Here is a 7553-nt window from a genome sequence, read left to right as displayed (position 1 = left end):
TATTTTATCTATCTTTGCACATCTTTAACACTTTAAAAAAAACATTAATTCCAGTGTCATGCTTTTTTCCGGAACGCGTCACACGGATGAGACACATACAGTAGGACGGCACACAGACGACACGTGCATACACAAAGATGGCCACACGGACGGTCAAAACGGAACGTGTGTGCTCTTTTTAGCAGAAGTGTAAAGGGCGCCTTAAACAAAGGGGTGGAACAAATGCATTTGTGTTGCAACTATTATTAACATGCATAAAAATTAGTGCAAAAATCACATTGTAACCTGATATTCTCCTGGCTTTTTCTACTATTGGTAAACATACCAATGCACGTGCATAAAAAGCGGAAGTTGGAGCAAAAGTTTGTGACAGTTTTCACATTGGTCAGAGGCTCATATTTGGCATTAGAAATTGAAAATAAAACAAAAAATATATAGTCGGCTCCCCACTTTTGACGGCAGAGTTCCTCCTGTGCAGATAGTCCAGAATCCAAGGACTGTACATAAAAGCTGCCGACCATATGTAAACAATATTAAAATCCTCATGGAGCCCTTATGTGTGGGCCGACGTTTCCACTGCGTCAGTTCCATCTCCCAACATTGGGAAGTGTAAAAAAAAGTAGCGCTGTCACATTTTGAACCAAATTTATTATTAAAGTGAAAAATTGCATAAAATATTGATCTGAAGTGAATGCACTAAAGATTAAGTACAAATTTCCCCCTCTCAATGACCACTGTAGGGGATAAGACATTTTATTTTTACATATATATCTACATACATTACACATCCTATATGATCATCATAGTGTGTATACAGTTCTCCACGGAAATATCCCATATATCCTGTCAACTCATAGCATGACACAAAATTCCAGAAGTGTAAAGAATGGAGGTTTTCATGTTGCAAGCAGGGCCATGACCATAGGGAGACAAGGATATACCTTATTTTTCGGACTATAAGACGCACTTTTTTCCCCCCAAATGTTGGGGGAAGTGGGGGGTGCATCTTATAGTATGAATGTAGGGCATGGCTGCGGGGAATGAGGGTGCTGCGGTGGAGCGGGTCATCGGCGGCACGAGCAGGCTGTAGCAGCGCCTGCCGTGACCACGTGGGCCCGCTCATTTCATATGCATGCCCAACATCCCGCCCATCATGTCTCAGCCCTGAAGCCAGCGCTGACAGGTGGGTGAGATGATGGGCGGGGGGTGCGCGTATAGTAAACAGCCAGCAACTACAGCCAGGAGTGATCAAGTGTGGCTGTATTCACTGCCCCCCGCGCATCATCATCAGTGCGGGGTGCAGTGAATCAGTATACTCACCGGCCACTGATCCCTGCAGCATCGCTCGTCCTCCTGTCTGTGCTTGCTGCGGCTGTGTGTGGAGACTAGTGGTGCGCACAGCGATGACGTCATCGCTGTGCGCGTGTCCACACACAGCCGTGGCCGGCACAGACAGGAGGATGAGCGATGCTGCAGGGATCGTGGCAGGCTCCACACAGGTCAGCAGCGCTGCTGCTGGCACAGACAGGAGGAGGAGTGATGTTGCGTTGAGCGAGGAAAGGCGAGTATGAACATTTATTTTTTTTTCTGTGCCACAGGATGCGGCCATACACCAGGATGGGGTATATAGCAGGATGCGGCCATACACCAGGATGGGGTATACAGCAGGATGCGGCCATACACCAGGATGGGGTATATAGCAGGATGCGACCATACACCAGGATGGGGTATATAGCAAAATGCGACCATACACCAGGAAGGGGTATATAGCAGGATGCGGCCATACACCAGGAAGGGGTATATAGCAGGATGCGGCCATACACCAGGATGGGGTATATAGCAAAATGCGACCATACACCAGGATGGGGTATATAGCAGGATGCGGCCATACACCAGGATGAGGTATATAGCAGGATGCGGCCATACACCAGGAAGGGGTATATAGCAGGATGCGGCCATACACCAGGATGGGGTATACAGCAGGATGCGGCCATACACCAAGATGGGGTATACAGCAGAATGCGGCCATACACCAGGATGGGGTATACAGCAGGATGCGGCCATACACCAGGATGGGGTATACAGCAGGATGCGACCATACACCAGGATGGGGTATATAGCAGGATGCGGCCATACACCAGGATGAGGTATATAGCAGGATGCGGCCATACACCAGGATGGGGTATATAGCAGGATGCGGCCATACACCAGGATGGGGTATATAGCAGGATGCGGCCATACACCAGGATGGGGTATATAGCAGGATGCGGCCATACACCAGGATGGGGTATATAGCAGGATGCGGCCATACACCAGGATGGGATATATAGCAGGATGGGAGCACTTACCAGGATGGCAGTAAATAGCAAGATGGGGGCTATACCAGGATGAGGGACATATATACAAGGCAGGAGAATCATATACAAGGCAGGACGATCATTACCAGGATGGGGTACCTTAGTAGAGATTTTGGGGACATTACCCCCATAACAGTGTCAGCAGCAGATCCTCGCCCCATAACAGTGTGTCATGAGCACACTTTTTGCTTAAATGTTTCTTTTCCTATTTTCCTTCTCTAAAACCAGGGTGCGTCTTATGTGCCGGTGCATCATATAGTCCGAAAAATACGGTATCTTCTGCGGAATATATAACCATATACACACATACATATTCACCGAGGATCTGCTACACCGGAGTTATCTGGCTAAACGAAAATGTTATTATTTTAACACACTTCAAAAACTTGCACTTTTTTTACTTTAAAATTGGTGGATGTCATTGCCAGTAGCTACCAAAAAAAAAAAGATAGATTATAATCTATCTGGTTGCTATGGGTAACTGCTCCACTTTTTTGCAGGGGATTACATAAACCTCTCAAGTGTATTTCCCAAAGAGAATAAAAAGTAACAGCAAGACATTGAGGTTCTTGGGATTCTCCCGGACCTGAGCGTGCAGGCGCCTATTCTGCTGTAACATCCATATCATCTCTGCTTTTATGTAGTTAATGGTAATTGTTTACATAATGTATGTTTCACTGCTGATCTCTGGGCTTTTTACACAGCATTTATTACAATCGCAGATCATGGTGAGAGCCGTACAGGAAGATGAAGGCGCGGGGGGGATAATGAAGCAGATGTCGGTACATGGAGATGTTTTCGCATGCACATCTTCAGTGGAACAGTAGGACGCCGGCTCAGGCCTGAACACTGGAAATAGACACTCGGGGCAAATTCACAGAAGACAGACTTTGTAAATACACAATGTACTGGAGATTTATTCACTGTGAGTCAGTGCCCATCACATGCCTTATAAGAAGCCTACCACGTGACCTGCCGGGCCACCAGGACTACCAGCCCAGAACACTTACCTGTCTCTCCGCTGTCATTCTAAATGTCTGAGATGTGACCACCAGGCTGGAGGAGGAAACACGGGACATGTGGAACCTGTCAGAAGGAAAGATTAAAATAAAGTCACTCCAGAGACGAGGAGGATTACACCAGGGTGAAGCATCAGATTACAAGGCCTGAGCGCTAATAGAACAATGTGTTATGTGCATCACAGGTACGACGCCGACGAGCGACACGGAGAACACAAGCGAGAAGCACAAGCAAGAAACGCAAGCGAGAAACACAAGCGAGAAACACAAGCGAGAAACACAAGCGAGAAACACAAGCGAGAAACACAAGCGAGAAACACCAGCGAGAAACACAAGCGAGAAACACAAGCGAGAAACACAAGCGAGAAACACAAGCGAGAAACACAAGCGAGAAACACAAGCGAGAAGCACAAGCAAGAAACGCAAGCGAGAAACACAAGCGAGAAACACGAGGAACGCAAGCAAGAAACACCAGCGAGAAACACAAGCGAGAAACAAGCGAGAAACAAGCGAGAAACAAGCGAGAAACACCAGCGAGAAGTACAAGCGAGAAACACCAGCGAGAAGTACAAGCGAGAAACACCAGCGAGAAACACAAGCGAGGAACACAAGCGAGAAACACAAGCGAGAAGCACAAGCGAGGGACACAAGCGAGAAACACAAGCGAGGAACACAAGCGAGGAACACAAGCGAGGAACACAAGCGAGGAACACAAGCGAGAAACACAAGCGAGAAACAAACACCAGCGAGGAACACCAGCGAGAAACAAACACCAGCGAGGAACACCAGCGAGGAACACCAGCGAGGAACACCAGCGAGGAACACCAGCGAGAAACACCAGCGAGAAACACCAGCGAGGAACACCAGCGAGAAACACAAGCGAGAAACACAAGCGAGAAACAAACACCAGCGAGGAACACCAGCGAGAAACAAACACCAGCGAGGAACACCAGCGAGGAACACCAGCGAGGAACACCAGCGAGGAACACCAGCGAGAAACACCAGCGAGAAACACCAGCGAGGAACACCAGCGAGAAACACAAGCGAGAAACACAAGCGAGAAACAAACACCAGCGAGGAACACCAGCGAGAAACAAACACCAGCGAGGAACACCAGCGAGAAACACCAGCGAGAAACACCAGCGAGGAACACCAGCGAGGAACACCAGCGAGGAACACCAGCGAGAAACACAAGCGAGAAACACAAGCGAGAAACAAACACCAGCGAGGAACACCAGCGAGAAACAAACACCAGCGAGGAACACCAGCGAGAAACACCAGCGAGAAACACCAGCGAGGAACACCAGCGAGGAACACCAGCGAGGAACACCAGCGAGGAACACCAGCGAGGAACACCAGCGAGAAACACCAGCGAGAAACACAAGCGAGAAACACAAGCGAGGAACACCAGCGAGGAACACCAGCGAGGAACACCAGCGAGGAACACCAGCGAGAAACACAAACGAGGAACGCAAGCGAGGAACACAAGCAAGAAGCACAAGCGAGAAACACAAGCAAGGAGCCAGGAAGAAAAGTCTACACTGAAAGCAGCTGCTTGTGGCAATGACACCGACACTCGGGGGACGGGACGCCGCCGACACTCGGGGGACGGGACGCCTCCGACACACGAGGAACGAGACGACGACACCCGGGGGGGCGGGACGACGACACCCGGGGGGGCGGGACGACGACACCCGGGGGGGCGGGACGACGACACCCGGGGGGGCGGGACGACGACACCCGGGGGGCGGGACGACGACACTCGGGGGGGCGGGACGACGACACTCGGGGGGGCGGGACGACGACACTCGGGGGGGCGGGACGACGACACTCGGGGGGCGGGACGACGACACTCGGGGGGGGCGGGACGACGACACTCGGGGGGGCGGGACGACGACACTCGGGGGGGCGGGACGACGACACTCGGGGGGGCGGGACGACGACACTCGGGGGGGCGGGACGACGACACTCGGGGGGGCGGGACGACGACACTCGGGGGGGCGGGACGACGACACTCGGGGGGGCGGGACGACGACACTCGGGGGGGCGGGACGACGACACTCGGGGGGGCGGGACGACGACACTGGACATGAGAGATGATGCGCTGACATTTGGGACATAGGATAACGACGAGTTGATATTTGTGGCACCAGATAATTTTTTGGGCACAGGACGATGTAAGGCTGTTATTAGGGGCACGGGTTATTTGGGGCACGGGATATTAGGGGCACAGGTTACTTGGGGCACGGGCTGTATCAGGGGCACAGGTTATATAGGGCACCGGTTATATGGGGCACGGGCTGTATCAGGAGCACAGGATATTTGGGGCACGGGCTATATCAGGGGCACAGGCTATATGGGGCACAGGTTACTTGGAGCATGCGCTGTATGAGGGGCACAGGCTATATCAGGGGACAAGGGTTACTTGGGGCATGGGCTGTATCAGGGGCACAGGTTATTTGGGGGCGTGGGCTGTATCAGGGGCACAGGTTATTTGGGGCACGGGCTGTATCAGGGGCACAGGTTATTTGGGGCACGGGCTGTATCAGGGGCACAGGTTATTTGGGGCACGGGCTGTATCAGGGGCACAGGTTATATGGGGCACGGGCTGTATCAGGGGCACAGGTTATATGGGGCACGGGCTGTATCAGGGGCACAGGTTATATGGGGAACGGGCTGTATCAGGGGCACAGGTTATATGGGGCACGGGCTGTATCAGGGGCACAGGTTATATGGGGCACGGGCTGTATCAGGGGCACAGGTTATATGGGGCACGGGCTGTATCAGGGGCACAGGTTATATGGGGCACGGGCTGTATCAGGGGCACAGGTTATATGGGGCACGGGCTGTATCAGGGGCACAGGTTATATGGGGCACGGGCTGTATCAGGGGCACAGGTTATTTGGGGCACGGGCTGTATCAGGGGCACAGGTTATATGGGGCACGGGCTGTATCAGGAGCACAGGTTATATGGGGCACGGGCTGTATCAGGGGCACAGGTTATATGGGGCACGGGCTGTATCAGGGGCACAGGTTATATGGGGCACGGGCTGTATCAGGGGCACAGGTTATATGGGACACGGGCTGTATCAGGGGCACAGGTTATATGGGGCACGGGCTGTATCAGGGGCACAGGGTATTTGGGGCTCGGGCTGTATCAGGGGCACAGGTTATATGGGGCACGGGCTGTATCAGGGGCACAGGTTATTTGGGGGCACGGGCTGTATCAGGGGCACAGGTTATTTGGGGGCACGGGCTGTATCAGGAGCACAGGTTATTTGGGGGCACGGGCTGTATCAGGAGCACAGGTTATTTGGGGGTACGGGCTGTATCAGGAGCACAGGTTATTTGGAGGCACGGGCTGTATCAGGGGCACAGGTTATATGGGGCACGGGCTGTATCTGGGGCACAGGTTATATGGGGCTCGGGCTGTATCAGGGGCACAGGTTATTTGGGGGCACGGGCTGTATCAGGAGCACAGGTTATTTGGGGGCACGGGCTGTATCAGGAGCACAGGTTATTTGGGGGCACGGGCTGTATCAGGAGCACAGGTTATTTGGGGGCACGGGCTGTATCAGGGGCACAGGTTATTTGGGGGCACGGGCTGTATCAGGGGCACAGGTTATTTGGGGGCACGGGCTGTATCAGGAGCACAGGTTATATGGGGCACGGGCTGTATCAGGGGCACAGGTTATATGGGGCTCGGGCTGTATCAGGGGCACAGGTTATTTGGGGGCACGGGCTGTATCAGGGGCACAGGTTATATGGGGCACAGGCTGTATCAGGAGCACAGGTTATTTGGGGGCACGGGCTGTATCAGGAGCACAGGTTATTTGGGGGCACGGGCTGTATCAGGAGCACAGGTTATTTGGAGGCACGGGCTGTATCAGGGGCACAGGTTATATGGGGCACGGGCTGTATCTGGGGCACAGGTTATATGGGGCACGGGCTGTATCTGGGGCACAGGTTATATGGGGCTCGGGCTGTATCAGGGGCACAGGTTATTTGGGGGCACGGGCTGTATCAGGAGCACAGGTTATTTGGGGGCACGGGCTGTATCAGGAGCACAGGTTATTTGGGGGCACGGGCTGTATCAGGGGCACAGGTTATTTGGGGGCACGGGCTGTATCAGGGGCAAAGGTTATTTGGGGGCACGGGCTGTATCAGGGGCACAGGT

The sequence above is a fragment of the Anomaloglossus baeobatrachus genome, chromosome 11 (genome assembly GCF_048569485.1).
Source record: "Anomaloglossus baeobatrachus isolate aAnoBae1 chromosome 11, aAnoBae1.hap1, whole genome shotgun sequence".
NCBI classification, from domain to species: domain Eukaryota; kingdom Metazoa; phylum Chordata; class Amphibia; order Anura; family Aromobatidae; genus Anomaloglossus; species Anomaloglossus baeobatrachus.
Note: the sequence above shows the minus strand (reverse complement) of the source record.